Source organism: Falco biarmicus, chromosome 3 (genome assembly GCF_023638135.1).
Source record: "Falco biarmicus isolate bFalBia1 chromosome 3, bFalBia1.pri, whole genome shotgun sequence".
Lineage (NCBI taxonomy): Eukaryota > Metazoa > Chordata > Aves > Falconiformes > Falconidae > Falco > Falco biarmicus.
This window is the reverse complement of record NC_079290.1, coordinates 120,467,773-120,484,089: the sequence shown is the minus strand read 5'-3', so window position 1 is coordinate 120,484,089 and position 16,317 is coordinate 120,467,773.

The following is a 16,317-nucleotide window of genomic DNA, read 5'->3' as shown; positions in this document are numbered from 1 at the left end:
TGGGCTCACACCACCCTGCCATCTCAGTCTCCCCAGTCTCCCCAGGCAGAGCCCCCATCATCTAAGTGAGGACCGTTTTGGCAAGAGACCTTACTGCGATGTGGTCAACTCCTCGCACCGGTGTCCTACAGGTGAGGGCATGAAACCCTTGCCAGAGACTCCTTTTTTGTGTGGATACATCACTACGCCATTAGCACCCACGAGGTCGTCAGCAGGGCTGTGCCAGCCCCATGGGGAAGCATTTACTGGCAGCTGAGCTCCTTCAGGGAGCCCCCTCTGGCTCCCCATCCATACTGGGGAGCATGCCCCACCTCCCTGCACCCAGCTGTGCCATCCGGGCCCTGCTGACCTGGAGGAAATCACCAGCATCAGCCACCTCCCCAGTGTGTCTCCTTGTGGGTGCTGCTGGTGGCCGACATGGAGGTGAGCAAGAGGGCACCCCAGCCCCAGCACCCCTCCAGGCACCGCACCGGGGAGGTCCCAACATCCCTGTTGGGCTTCACCCTGCATGATGGCATCTGCACCAGCGGCTTGGTTACCCCTGAATTTGCAAGACTGATTCCTCAGGCTGAGATCAGTCACAGCCTCTTCAATAGCTTCAACCTCTATTTGCATTTAGAGGCAAAAACATTCCTCTTGGAGGTTGCATGCTAATGCAGCATCCAGGAATCCCTGCATGATTGCTGCCTAGTTAGTCTCATCTGCCTGAGTGCACTGAAAACTGTTAAACACATTGAGTGTGTCAGACCAGATATTATCAGAAATAAGACTACCTTTCGCTGGCACCCACGGCTTGCAGACACACTGCAAAGAGTTATTTAAATCTTTTCCAGCTGTCTCCCATGTTTCCACAGAGGCTCAGCTCTGACAGGTCTTTTAACCCTTCCCTTCTGTTAGGTGATGTTCTTTTGGGTTTCTCTTTTCTCTCCCGGGCTTCAGGAGCCACCGCTGGCCTTGCCCAGCTTCCTGTGGTCCAGCCACCCCTGGGGGCTCCTCTCCACCAGCAGCAGAGATGTCTCCCACCACCCTCCACCTCGCTCACACCCCCAGCAGCCTCTTCAGCTGGAGCTGGCACTGGCAGCCCTGGACACCTGCACCCAGTTCCCTCCCCTCCACTTTTGTATCCCCCTGAATGAAACTGCTTCACATTTCCCTTAAAACCCCAAAGCCCCTCGGCCACCAGCCCGCAGCTGCGTGGTCCCCCCGTCCCCAGCTTGGCGCTCTCCCTGCTGCCTCCTCCTTGGAGCAGGGCTGCGTGGCTGCCTTCCCAGAGCACATACTGAATCCGCTGTTTCGAGAGCCTGCCTTGGAGCAGGAGCAAGAATCAAGAGTAAAACCCCAGTTTGCACGGCCAGCGTGTTAGAGAAGGGCCATCTGGCTGGGCTCACAGTCCAAGCTGAATTTGCTGGATGGTTTTGAAGGTCACTGAGCAGGGACTCAACACTCTTCCATATTTTCACATATAAATAACTGCATTTCCAAGGGAGAGAGCAGGAGCATGTGTCTTTAGGAAGGGTCTGGGGGCTATGCATGCCCTGCCTGTCAAAAGGGGAGGTGGGCAGGGCCCCAGAGAAAAGAAACAGGGCTGTAGGAACATGGGCATACACACTCATACAGACACTTGCTGAGACATCTGCATGTTCAATCTCATGTGCACACACATGCATGCCACATGCACACATCCATACACATGTGCCCACACCCATGTACATGTCCATGCATGTGCGCGCGCGCACACACACACACACACACATATGCATGCATGCATGCATGTGCACTGTGCAAACACACACACGCACCTGCTCAGAGGTTCTGGTTCTTCCAGCTGGGACAGGCTCCAGCCCCAAGCCAGGCTGCTCAGGCTGCTCTGGCAGCAGAGGTGTGCCCCCTTGTGAAGCAGAGCCCTTGTGTCCACGGGCTCTGGAGGGCCCCTGTGTCTGCCAGGAGGAGAACAGGAATGACCCAAGATCCTCAAGACCCTTGAAGACCCCATGCTCTTCCACAGCCATCCAGCCTTGTCCTACACCACATAGACTGGGATCCAGCACGCAGCACCCAGCTGCAGCGTTCAGGACCTTCTCCCAGCCATGCTGACCTCTGCATGAGGACAGCCAGCTCTGTGCCACTCAGACAGGACCAAGGTTCTCCGTTCCTTTCCTGGAGAGCCCTGGAGGAATGCTCTGGGCTGCCACTGCTCCTCCGTGGTGGCCACGTGCCCACACCACACCAGCCACACAGCCCAGCCATCTCCCTGTCCCTCAGAGAGCGAACACTCCAGGCAGGCACCTGGTCACCAGCCAGGAGCGAAGCATCCCTTGAGTGTGTGGGGCAGGAAGCCAGCGCCCAGGGGGTGGAGGCAGCAGTGCTGCTGGTCACGGTGGTGGGGAATATGGTTTTATCAGCACGCGCCACAAGGTGTAGGGGGCATGGTGTGTGGACAAGCGTGAGCACAGGTCAGCATCCAGCCCGACGGGAGCATTTCTGGGTATGGCCAGCTGATACTTTGCTGGGCTTCACTGCCAGCACCACCCTGTGAGGGGGAGGCTACCTCCACCAAAGGCACACACCTGGCTCTTACAGGGACAGTGGGAGTCCCGTCCCATCACAGCACCAGACCCAGGTGGGTCCTGCATCCCCAAGGTCACAGGGAGCTGAAAGCGTCGCTGTACCAGCACTGCACTGATTTTGGGAAGCTGGATGGGAGATTTGCCAGGACCTTGCACTCCTGGGTCTCTGCAATGGGCTTATACCCATGCCCACTCCCACTGCCCCCCAGCTGGTGCTGAGGATCCTGCCTCCCCTGGGCAGCCCTGCTTTGGGGTGCAGGGAGAGCAGGAGGACCTAGCAGGACAGGGCATGCGTGGGAGAGCCCATCCAGAGGCAACAATGCAGCTGGTGATGCCACAGCCCCAGGCAGGGCTGCAGAGGAGATGAGGCTGAGCTGGGGAGGCAGGGGAGGGCCAAATGCTGGAGGGCTGGGTGTCTCCCAGTACCGCAGGACCCTCTTCGACCATGCCTGGGTGAGGTGGAGGGCTGTGCTCCATGGCAGGGACATGCACACCCTCCCCAGGCACCCCTGTGGCTCTGCCCTCCAGTCAGTGCTTGCAGCCTGGGGCTGGTTGCCTAGTGGATGTCTGCTAAGTGGGGTGGTCCCCAGGGCTGCCTCCAGCTCACCAAATGGGGCCATCCTGCACCCAGAGCCTGGTCCCCCCAGCCTTGTCCCAGTCCATCTGCACCCAGTGCCTGATCCCCATGGGGCTTTTCCCTGGGGCTGTGCTCTCCCCCACCCCCACCCCCCACCCCCCCCACCCCCTGCTGAGCTGATGCTTCCCCTCCTCTTCCCAGTTGGGCGGGCAGCTTGGGGAGTTTCTCACCCATAGCCCCCAGTGCCATGAAACCCAGCCAGAGCTTTAGCAAGCAGAAGTGGTGCTGACAGAGTGGTGCTGACAGGCATTTCTCACCTCCAGACCATGCACCTGGGCTTGAGGCTCATGCCAGGGAGCATCCTTCCCCTACCAAAGCCCCGGCCAGGCTCAGGCAGCCCCCTCCTGCCAGGCACCCATGGAAGCCCTTTCCCATGGGAGCGTGGCTGCCTGCTGGGCAGTACCCGCACCTGCGTGGGAGGGAGGCGAGATGCCGAGCACCAGCACAGGCAGTGCCAGCACTGGGAGCAGCCCCAGCAGAACACAGCCGGTGCGAGGCGGGAGGAGGGTGCGGCTGAGCGGGTCAGCGCAGGACCCACTCCCTGCTCGGCCGTGCCAGAGACTTGCCGGGAAGACTTAGGCGGGTGCTCGCATCGTTACGAGCCTCACCCTGCGAGGCCTGGCTGGGCAGGCAGCGTCCCTCCTCCCGCTGCAGCTGCCCGGCTCAGCCCCCTTGCAGAGGCGTTGTGGAGGGGCTGCACTGGCTGCAAACCCCGTGGTGCTGGGCAAGGCACTCAGCACAGTCCTGGTGCAGGGAGGCCAAATAATATGCCTCCATCCTGTGGAAAATTACAGATGCCTTTTTTTTTTTTTTTTTTTTTTTTTTTTTTTAAAAAGGTTCGGTGGGTTGGTTTTTTTCCCGTGTTTGTGCAGGTATTTGTCAGAGGATATTTTTAAATGAGCGCAGCACTTGAGCTGAAGTTAACCAGCACAGCATCCAAACGGCCTGTGCTCCAGCATTCCTCCAGCTCGGGCCAGCGGGGACCTGCTGACCCGGCAGGAGGGGTCAGCGGGAGAGGACGTGCAGTTCCCTGCTCTGCGCGTGGGGAGGAAGGAACGCTGGCCTTCCCGAGAGCCGGAGAGCTCAGCTCCTGCGACGCCCCAAGCAGGGTGCGTCTGCTGCTGCACTTGCCCAGCCACGCACCAGGCACCCGTCCCAAGACATCCCGAGAGGCGAACACGTCCAGCAGCAGCCCTGGCCTCCCCCGCCCTGGCTGATGCGTGGGCCAAAACCCGGGGCCGTGCTCACCCGCCAGCCCCTCTCCAGCCACTTTGCAAATAAACAGCACAGCCTTGGCCCGCAGGTCCTGGCGTGGGAGGGCCCACCCTGCAAGAGGAGCCTGATGGACATGGTCACCTGCTCCCTGGCTGCCCTGAGGACAGCCAGGTCAATTCGTGCCATTTGCTTTTTGCTTCCAGCCTGCAGCACTGCAAATCCTCTGCCTTCCCCAGCCTTTCCTGCCTGCCTCAGTTTGCCCCAGCCCTGGCGCAGCTTGCACGAGAAGTGCTGTGCAAGGGGCTGTGCATAAGGCAGGCATTGCTGCGGCACAGAGGGGTGACAGGTGAGCTCCTGGACAAGGGCAGGAAGGGACGGACCTCTGAGACCTCATCCTCACTCCACACGTGCACCAACACATACCAACTCTGACCCACTCAACCCCTCATCAAACCTGGCGTGCCCTCAGCACCAAGCCAGGTGGAGAGGTGCACTACACACAGGGGAGGTGCAGCAAGGGGGGGTCAAGCATCTCATAGCCCAGGAAAGGGTCAGGGTGGCCCAGGCTCCTGACCCCACCCTTGGGAAGCACCATCTCCAGCCAGCCCGGGATGGGAGTCCCTCCTGCTGGATTTGAGGCCATGTTCTGCCCTCCACCCATCCCTCCCCCACGCAGAGGGCTGGTGGCCAGTTTACTTCTGGGGTTACGGGCTACAGCCAAGGACCAGGAAAAGTGGGTGGCATGGGCACCATGGCCTGCCCAGCCTGGGGCTCCTTGCTGGGGGTGCAGCTATGGAGAAAGCCTTCCTGGTGCTGGTGGAGTAACTGCCCTGGTGAGGTGGCCATGATGTGCCTAGCACAGGCCCTGGTGAAGCAGGACATTTGCTGTCAGCTCTGGCCAGACCAGCACCACAAAAGATGCCGTGGGCGTTTGGCAGCATGAGGGAGGTGAGCTGGGAGCCAGGAGCCCGTGCCTCCCGCAGCCAGCTTGGCTACCTGGCCTGGCTGGGGGCTGGTGCTTTGGAGATGCGCTGTGGGTCAGGGGAGCCCAGCTACTTCTCCTGGGAGGGGACTGAATTGAGGGGGATGTGTGTCATTTTGTGCCTGTTTTTCCACAAACAATGCTGGAAACCCAGAATTCCTCAGCGGCTGGGCTTGACACACTGTGCTCTTGGGGCTTTGCCTCTCTCCAAGGCTCAGTGTGACGGCTGCGCTTCCCTGAGGCTGCTCCCCCTGCCCGCGGGGGCTCGGCTGGCTTCGCTGAGCAGCTGGGGAGTCTGTGTCAAAGCCTGTTCTTGTCAGCAGACCTGGATGAATTATCTGATCTTCTGCAGGCCTACAACAAAACGTACATCTTGAGCCTCTGAGCCTCCAGCGCACTGCAGACATGCCAATGGCTCTGCAATTAGCTGCTTAAAAGCTGGACAATCTACAGAACTCTTTAAGCACCAGCAACTATGAGATGAGGCGTTTGGGTGCCAGGCAATCTGCATTTAAATACTGCGTGCACCACTACCCTGGGATGAGAAGGTAGGACCTGGACTTCTGTGGACAAACTGGTTGAGCAATGCATGTGAGATGGGAAGCTGGCAGTGACAGCATGCGCCAAAACACTTGCCCCAGCACTGAGCATCCACTTCAGCCTTTCCTGCAGCCCACGGCCCTCCCCAGCCCCCCTCAGGGCCCAGCAGCACCCAGCCCCTGCTCAGCTGCCAGCCTTGCCCTGGACCAAGCGTGGCAACATCCCCACTCCTCTCAACAGCGTATGGGCTGAACCGTTCCTCCACCACGTGTGCCTCTGCCCTGACACCCACCTGGTCCCTTACTTGTGTCAAAAGACTTCAGGATGGGAGCCCACAGGAAAATCCTCGTCCATGAGGAGGACTGATGTGAACTATGTCCTCATCGGGAACCAACTATGAGCCCAGGCAGGGGCAGCTCCCAGTTGGTGGCACAGCTCAAGAGGTCAGCCAGTCCATCAGTGGAGATCTGACATATTTTCCTTATAAAAGGCAAAGCAAAAGACTACCCATTTCCCTGTTTATTGTAATGAAACATGCCTGACAGTGCCAATGCAACCTTGTTTGTGGTTAGCTAAGTGGGCCGAGGAGGAACTCAACACCATGCGATTGCTGTCCCTTTCCCCTTGCAAGCCATATCACACCTATGTGATGTCCAAACACAGCAGGACCTGCCCCACTCCCAGGAGATCCCAGCACATGGCAAAAGCCAGCTGATGGGTGAAAACAGAAATGGGGAGTACTGGGACCAAGGAATCCTCCAGATCATCTGCTTCACTGTGCTGAGGGTTACAGGTGGCACAGAGACAGACAGGGGCCTGGAAGAGAGCAATGGGAAAGCTCAGCAGATACTTACAGGCCTTCAGCAAGTGGGGGTGACACCAGAGAGGAAGACACCAATGGGCTATATCTGTTGAAGGTGGCATGCAACCCCCTAGACAGGGACAGTGACAGTACTGCATGGTATTCCATCCTGCAGGCATGGGGAGAGCTCTGTACAGACCCCCTGTCCCCTGCCATCTGCAGCGCAGCTGCCATCAGCCTCCCAGGTGTTTCCCCACACATTAAACAGAATTACAGGAACTCCAGTTTGAACTGGTTTAGGGGGACATTGTCATTGTTGTTCCCATAACCCATGGATATGGTGCACTGGGGTGGGAGTTAAGCACTTCATCCCACAAAGCCACTTTTGAAATCTCAACATTTGCTATAAATTCACACCAAAGGCCATTCATCGACACCTCAGATCATGGGGCAAGCACAGCTGTGTGAGTACCTGAGGAATTATGTAGCAAGCACTGCTCAAAGCGTATATATATTTGGATTTGGGGAGTCCACAGCCAAATGGTGGGCACAGTCCCTTTGGTGCAGTGGTGCACACATCCACGCAAGCGGATGCCTCCAGGGAGGCACGAAAGGGCTGAGAAGCTCTTCAAATGTTTTCAACAATGTTCCTGCAGTAAATGCTGTGCACCTCATGCATGGGAAGCTCTGCCTGCCTGTGCAGAGACACGTTGGCCCTGTGCCCTGGCAGGGTGGTGCTGCACTTTCTCTCTTCCATGGAGCGGCCACAGTCAGGCTGATTTCCCCTCACTGAGCATCTCCACCCTGGCTGGTGTCATCTCCTTGCACTTCCCTGGGGAGCCTTTTGGAGGGATGGCAGGTGCTGTGGTTTTGATGCTGTCCCAGAGGGTACAAATTGTCTCCCTGGACTGTCTCCTCCTTTGGAAATGGCATTGACATCTTTGGTTGCTGGTCTGTGCAGCCAGCCTCCAGGATGGTGCTTTTAGCCCTCTGCTACCAGGGTTTTCACAGGTTGTCCTCAAGATCTCCCTTGCAGCCCTCTGTGGCCACCTCCTGACATGCACACCTCTGTCCTGAGGGGAGAGGGCATGCCTGGAGATGTAGACCATACGGCTGGAGGTGCTTACGAAGGAGCTGAGGCATTTGGATCTCCCTCTACTTGACACTCATTAGAGTGCATCTAAGTGCCTCATCTGGTTCTGGGTCTGCCAGTGGGCATCAGTAAGGCAGAGTGAGTTTAGAGGAGGCTACCAAGATGGTCCTGGGGCTGGAGCATGTGCCATTGTGGGAAGAGGCTGAGGGAACAAGGTTTGTTCAGCCTGAGGATGAGAACGCTTCAACAGGGGGGGATCTTCAAAGCCATCTACAAGGAGGTCACTGAGAAGGCACAGACCCTGGATCTTCACTACTGCTCACAGTAGGAGGATGAAAGACAACAGACACAAACTGAAACAAGTTTGGACTGGATATAGGGGAAAATTTTTTCACCATGGGGAAAGTCAAACACTGTAGCAGGTTGCCCAGAGTGGCTGTGCAGTCTCTGTCCTCGGATGCCTTCAAGACCTGACTGATCTTGAAAAAAAATCCCTGAGCAACCTGGTCTGACCCTGCTTGGAGCAGAATGTTGAACAACAGACCTCCAGAGTCCCTTCCACCCTGAATTTTCCTATGATACTGTGTTGCTGCAGGTGGTGGGCTTTTCTTTTTCTGTACAGCTTTTCCCTTATTACATCTTCTGTCTGGATTCTTTAAAAAGCCATTTCACTGTTGGAAGGAATGTCTTGGGAATGGCTTTCTGCTTTCACTTCAGGAGTGTTCAAGATTGTTTCCATTTTCTGGTGGCTTGGGGGATTTTTCATACCCATGATTGATAGTGTGCCACATACAGCAAGCCCTACATGAGCACTTAAGTTGCAAAGCAAAGCAACTCCAACCCACAGAAATGCCACAAGTGAGATAGTCCATGAAACCGTAACTGTGTATTCTTATACATATTCAGGCTGCAGGGTATTTAATTACGAGATCCCAGATTATTAGCACGCGCTCCTGCCTTGTTCGGTGAAGGAGGAATGATGTGTCTGGAATGACAAAGCTGCTCAATACTTTCCTTTCCTTGGTGCTCATTCAGTGAATCACAGGCTTGTTCGCATCCAACCCTTGCGCGGAGCCAGGCAGAAGGGGCCTGTGTCACTCCCGGCGTGAGCAAGACCGGAACCACCAGCAATGCATTAACAAGGGAAACCGTCAAATGCAGCAGAGTTATTTCCACCTTCCTCGGTCCAACCACCTCTGATTATCTCACCTCCACTCCACCTACCCTCCTCCCTCTAGAAAATTATCCTCTAATCCTGGGGGTAGGTCCTGGGAAGCTCCTTTGCGAGTATTTGCAGAGAGGGACAGGGCTGCAGGGCAGCCCCGCGCAGAGGGTCTGGCTGTGTGGGCAGGAGGGGTGCAGCCCCCCAAGGCAGCCTGTGCCAGGGCATCACTGGACAGAACGGAGGTCGCCGGCGCCTGTGCAACCTGGCACCAGCATCTCGTTCAAGGTGCTGCTCCTTGGGCAGAGCCTGGGCTCTGGGCTTGCAGGAGGGCACCCCCCGAGGCAACCTGCAGCCAAGGCTCTGAGCCAGACGCTGCTCCTTCCTCTGTGGGTGGACCAGTGCCTGTCCGAGGCTGGGATTTCCAGCGCAGCCCTGCTCCCGCTCTGGATGCCGGGTTGGAGCCAGCAGCCGTGCCAGCTCTCTGCAGCTGCGTGGGCACCCACTCGCTGTGCGAGCATGCGTGAGAGCGTGGGACCCACGTCCTGCCTGCTTGGCAGTCAGCCTGGGAGGCCAGCTCAGGGCAGGAGCCAGCTGTCTGCTCCGAGCAAGGAGCAGGCAGGGAGCTGGCCTCGCTCTGCTCAGCAGAGAGCAATTTAAAAACTGCTGGAAGGCTTCCACTGAAGGAAAAAAAAAGGTGTCAGTGAAAACTTGCTTAGCCAAGTGGGCTTCCCTGGCACAGGGACCAGTGCTGGGCAGCTCCCTGCACTGCTGTGGTCCTTAGCCCCTGCCAGGCGGGCAGGCACAGGCAGGGAGTAGAGTGGAGCTGGTAGCAGGCAGAGCCACAGGATCAGCACTCGGGGTGGTGCAGGGGATGGGGGACCCACAGGCCAGCCTGGCTGTGCCACAGGTTGCAGGTGTCTTCTAGAGCTCAGTGTCCTCCCAGCAGCAAAGCTGGAGGGAGAAAGGTCCTTCTAGAGAGCTTGCATCCCTTGAGTTTCTCCCCCTCCTGCCCACATACTGCCTATCCCACCTGCCCTATCCTGCAGGCAGCCACCCATCCTGGTCCTGCCCACCTGCCAGCCCCAGCCGAGGGGGTTTCCAGCACTGCCATGAACCCCGGCACTCCCTGCTGACCCAGCTGGGCCCCCAGAACCACACACACCACCACTCCGATGCCTGGCTGGAGGACAGATCCTTCCCTGGGGACAAAGTTCTGCACCCAGGGGTGGCCTTTCAGACACAAGGACAGCTCTGGCTCCTCTGTGCTGCTCCGTGTGGCTCAGAGCCAGCCCAGCCCTTTGGGCTGCTCAGGCCTGGATTTAAATCCTTCCCTAGGCTGTTGGTGGGTTGGTACCGACAAACAGCTGGGGTGTTTCCTTCCATGTAGGACCCACTGGGCTTTTTCTTTGCTGGGGGTCTCCTACCCATCTCCACAGCCTCTTGTGCTGGACACCATGTCCCAGTGATGTTCCTACTCAAGGCACTCAGGTGCCTTCTGAGGTCTGGAAAAGCACCGGTGCTTTTGTAGCCCAATACATCCGTCCTACCCTGGGTTGTGTTCTGATAACTCCAGGCTGTGCTTCATCCTCCTCTCCAGATCTGCAGATCACCAGGGAGGGCCTCCTTGCTAAAAATGCCAGCTGCTTTGCTGGTAAAAGGAACAGCTGGTCAGCTGGAGCCCTTGCCTCCCTGCATCCCCTGCTTCAAGGAGGTCTCCCACTCTGCTCTGTGACCCCCATCGGCATGCAATGCTGTCAGTGAGGAGAGCTTCCCTGCAGACGGAGTAACTTACAGCATCTCCTGCTTGCACCAGCCTAGCTGCCACTCCCGCCCCAGGGCAGCGGTCCAACCCGCCCGGGAGGACGGGCAGACCCTGAATCAGCTGAACAGATGGGCTTGGATGCAGGCAGCCAAGAGGCCATGTAAATACATGTCATGTTTGGAGGACAGGGTTCCCATCAGTGAGTATCTGGCTGGCTGGCTGTGCACGTTTTGTAGGCAGGGGAATGCTCAGCTGCTAATCCACGTAATCCTGCTCTAGGCTGGATTCATTTTAAAAAATAAATAAGTGGCTGAGAGCAGTTTTTGGTCCCTCTGACTCAAGTACTGGGCTCCAATGGGGAGAGGCAGAACCACAGGAGCCTTATTTACATTGATTTTCACTGAATATGCTGCTTGGATCAAGGAATTAAAAGAGCTACAAGGCAAGAGTAACCTGCAAATCAGGTGAGGGCATCCCAGCTGGCACACGGGATGTAAAGATCTGATTAGCCACTTGCCTGTACTTTAACCCCTGTTCAGTGCACCATTTTCATTTTCAAATCCAGTGCCCAGACATGCATACAAATGAAACAGGCTGCTGTGCGTAATTTTTGAAGTTTTGGTCGAAGAGCAGAGTGACACTGGAGTGAAACACCCAAACCATACCCCAGCACAGGACAGAGAGCAGAAGGAAGACCCTCCGTCAGGCTGTTTTTCCCACGGTTATGGTGTTGCAGCCCTGGGGGCTCAGCAAACCTGCTCGGTGCTGGAGCACGCCACCAGGACAGCAGGCTCCCCACCAGAACAGCCATCAGGTGGGTGCCAGGGAAGGTCTGGCTCACCCCAGCAGCTGGAGAGCGTTGCATGGGCGCTGCAGTGACCTGGGCAGCAGCCTGCAGAGGTGTCTGCTCCACTCAGCTGGGGCAGCACCTGCCTCTGTACCACACAGACCATGGCCCAGCTGCTGACACAGCTTTGGTCAACTGCTTCCTCACCCCAGGAAAACCTTGTGAAGGGCAGCACTTAGTCTTGCATTAAACAAAGTAATGCATCATCTCCAAAGCAGCTTTTGCTTTGCTCCCAGGAGAGGGGCAGCCGTGACCCTCCAGTGGTGTGCCAGGAGGAGCCAGGGCCTGAAGGGACTTGCACCCACTGTGCACCAGACACCTTCAGTTAAGAGCCAAGTTTCTGTGATGATCTCAGGGCCAGATTCACAACTACAGCTGCTCTCAGCCAGCAGAGACACACACCCCAGCCTGCTGAAACTGGCAGGAGACAGAAGCCAAAAGGCCCTTCGCAAAAATTCACTTGTGGTTGTCGCAGCCAGAGACAATCTGGCTGCTCTGCCTCGTGTCTCCAGGTTCCCTGGTACGGTGCCGATGCCCGCGTCCACCCATCCCCAGTGTGGGAAATGCCTGACCCAGATTCCAGGCTCATTAACAAGTCAAGTTCCTCATGAAAAGCAGGTTCTTGATGCTGCATCTGACCATGAGTAACATGGTTGCACAATAGCTGCTTGTGCCATCTCGCTTCCCTTTCCATCCTGATGAAATCTGAAGCCCAGGCATCACCCTCGGTTGGTGCTGGCAGGTCCCCACGGCACGTGGATAATGCTGTACTCAAGACACCTGCAGGACTGGGGCCACCAGGTTTCCCAGGCCAGGAAAGCCTGTTTCCCAGGTGGAATATCTTTAGCTTGAAAAGAGGGAGGGCCTGACTCTAAATAGCTTTAGACCCCAGCTAGAGACAAAATTGGCAGCCCTTGCTTGGTCTCTCTTTGCAGGCTAACTTCTCACCACAGCACACAGAGGAGCCTCAGAGCTGTTTTGCTGCAGGTCGGTCCCTGGGCTGTGGCCGTCCCACACCCCGCAGGTGTCAGCAGGGGTCGGAGACACTGGAGAAGGACAAGGCAGCATTGGAATGCACATTGTGTCTGGCACGTGGGAAGTCGTGTTGGGGGGGTGATGGAAGATGGAGAACCTGCCCCACTGGGAGTTTTCCCTGAATCCTGGCCAAAGAAAACCCCACAGGAATTAGCCACGTCTGTGCGAGAGGTAAAAACATCCGTGCTTGCTTTGGACAGCTCTGACTGTCCCGCAAAGCAAAGTCCCAGCAGAAGCAAGCTGTCCTGAGCCTGACAGGCAGCAGGCAATGCCTGGCTGGCAGGACAGGCAGCAGGGACAGGCAGCCCTAAGGATGTGCTGATGGACACAGTGTGGGGTTTGCTCCCCACCACCCTGACAGTGCATGCAGACATCTACAAGCCCCATCTTGTTGGTCTGATGCCTCCTGTTTGTTAGGCTGGCATGAACCGCCAGGTCTACATCCCCTTATTAACGAAGCATCCACTGTATTGCCACCAGGTTCAATAATTTTCATCAATTACCCCCAGCAAGTCCAACAACCACCTATGCAGAGCCAGCAACATGCAGGCACACACTGCACTTGCGGCCTTTGGTGCATCGACCAAGGTGACCACCACGCATTCATATCGGGCTCTGAGTGCCCCAAGCATGGCCGTGCCCCTTGAGGCATCCTGCATATCTCTTTGGGACTCCTGTGGTCTACATCTTCTGAAGGCAATGGAAGATACTGTAGATGCCCACCGGGCCCCGGGGCACCTCTCTTTATATAAGGGGCAGCCAGGGTAATGGTCCAGTGTCACACAGGGAGGCACGGAGTGCAGCATGCCCTGTGCTCAGACACAGGGGGTGAAGGCAGGGTGTGGGAACTCCCATAAGCATCCCTCCAAGGCCACCCAAGTCCTTGTCAAACAGTGCCAAGTAAGGAAAGTTTGCAAGATACTCAGGGAAAAAGATTTTTGTTGGTCCATCTTGTAGATGAAGCTTGACAGGAGTGTCTTGCTTAGAGTCTTGCAGCAGGTGAGTAGCCAGGCACAACAGCTTCCTTCACCTTGTCTTTGCTGGACTGAGGCCTCATCACCACTGGCTGAGATCAGACCGCATGCCCGTGGGAGCGCAGAGCGATACTTCCATCTTGTGCAGAACCACCTCACCACACAAGCATGGGTGTCCCAAGCCACCGGGCCTCAGCAGGCACTTCCCCATAACCAGCCAGTGCCCTGGAAAACACCCACCACCTGACGTGGATGTGCTGGAGCAGATTCTCAGGGCAGTTCTCACTTCAGGGCCCCCAAAAGGCTGCAGCAGCCTGGTCCTCCCGACGCCCCCAGCAGCGGAGAAAGGCAATCCCCCTCGCATCGTGTGCCGCCTGGCAGACTGGACACCTTGCAAGAGAATTCTATTTCCTTGCACGGCAGTGCCTGTCGACTGGAAGCCTTTCACTGCCTAGTGATTTAGCTTCCCTTGTGCTTCAAATTAGGGAATAAAAACCAAAAGTTTTAATGTAATAGAAGTCAGTGCATTGGCCTTGCAAGTTGTTAAAATTTAAAAAGGCAACAATAAATCTCCTGAGCTGAGAAGAGCTCTCAAAAAAAAAGGGACAGATTTGTTTTCTCTTTATTATCTTCCAGGTGATTTTCAAGGCTCACTGGTATTTTATTTCTTGTTAATTGTTCTCCTTTCTGAATTAAGAGCTGTCACCTTCCAGACCCTCAGCCAAGCACGAACAACTGGCAGGGCAATAGTAGCAAGGTGAGATTTAATACCATACCTGCCTTCCTCAGGGGAGGCTCAGCCTGGTGCTGGGTCAGACGTCTTTTCTTACCTTCTTCCTTTCCCCAGATCAAATCAAAATGTTCAAGGTCATGCGTCCCTAAGAAGGGAGATCCACATATCACAGAAATGCAGATTTTCAAGCCGTTATCAGTGGCTGGTCTAAACCTCGACCTTTCCTGCTGCTGCAGAGCAGTGGAGGACTGCACAGCTCGCCTGTTTCTTTCTTTGAGGGTTTGTGGAGCTGAGCACGCCTGAGAAGACCTGAGCACCTCAGATCCCGCTGATCGTGGGGTCTTCCTGCTGCCTGAGCCAGGCAGGACTCAGCCCCGATGAAGCATAGGAAGCAGTGGGCAGGATGGGTGCCCTGGTGTGGGTAGTCCCCTAGCAGGACGGTGCCGTCTTGTCTCAGATCCCCTCATCCCACCCCTTACTCCTCCAGTCCTGCACATGGTGGTTCCCCATGAGCCAGGGAAGGGGACAGCTGGTGGGAAGAGGCTCAGGCTCTGTTTGGGATCTCACCCAAAGCAGGAGAAGCAGGAGGTAGCAAAGCAAGCTGGGAAGAGAAGAGTGATGCTGAAGGCTGTAGTCACATCCATCTCCTCCTAGGAATATCCCATTCATCCAGCACAGCTATTTACTACTCCCTGAGCCCTGACGGCAGAAGCTGGAGCATAACATGCAGTAGCAAGCTGGCAAAGAGCACAGACCACCAGATCCCAGAGAGCAGGTCCAGAACTGGTCACCTCAGCCCTGGAGAAAAAGAGTCACCTGCAATGCAGACACGGCTACAAAGGAGGGAGCAGCTTTGGAGGGGTGATGGAGGGGAGGCACAGTGCCTGGGGAGGAACATGTGTGGGGTCTCACCACCTTCTTTAGGACCAGGGAGACAATTAAAAGTTCACCGGAGATTGGAAACCAGGTGATTTCAGAGTCTGCATTAGTCTGGGGCCAAAATTAGGAGTTTTCAGGAGGAAACTGGCCAAAAAGGCACAGGAAGTAACAATCCCATGTGGGTGCGATTGCTCATGTGGCCTCCTGTGGATCAGGAGCTCTGGTCTCTAATGTCCCTTGCTCATGTGGCCTCCTGTGGATCAGGAGCTCTGGTCTCTAATGTCCCTTATTCCAATTGTCTGGCTGGAGGAGTGGCTGCTCACAGCGCTGCCCAGAACCAGCAGCTCCCACTGGAGTGCGCTGAGGTAGTCTTCATCTTGCTGGAGTCACCCATGTGAACCCCTGACAAGCAGTTAAATAACACCATGAAGAATTAATCACAACCCCAGGGATTTATGAGAGCTAAACTCACCACAGCACTGGTAGAAGCTGCCAGCAGCCCTGGATTTTCAATCCCAGGGAGCCCCAAGCACCAGCACAGCATGAGAGGGTGTTACTGGAGATGGCACGATTAGGCAGGAGCGAGTGGCTCCAAGTACGTGGCCCGTTTCCATCCCAATATTCCCCTATAAAAACACCCTCTGTGCAGGAGTCACCCAGGGAGGAGGGCGAGGTTCACACATGCTGTGGGAGGGGAAGAGCTGAGCACGCCAGAGCCGCAGGGCAGAGCCGGGGAAGTGGCGTTGCTCCTGCAGAGAGGGAGGGCTCTGTACAAGCTTCTTCAGAGGATGCTGCCCACAGCCACCTGCATCTCTGGGCATTTGTGTCCGCAGGGTCCAGGCTGCTGCAGTCAAAAGCGTCCCCTGTCGAAGATGCTGCAAGGCCAAGGCCAGGATCAGGATGGAGAGGAGAAGGTGCCACTTGACTGGCATGTGGCTGTGGGTTGTGGACCCCCATCAGGCTGAAGAGCTGTCTGGGCTAGAGAAAGAGGCAGGCAAGGCAAGAGGGAACAGGAGGTAAATCAGAGCTGGGGGTGGGAGGCACCATGGAAGTAGCCCTGCAGCAGTGGACCCCATCCCCTGGCCC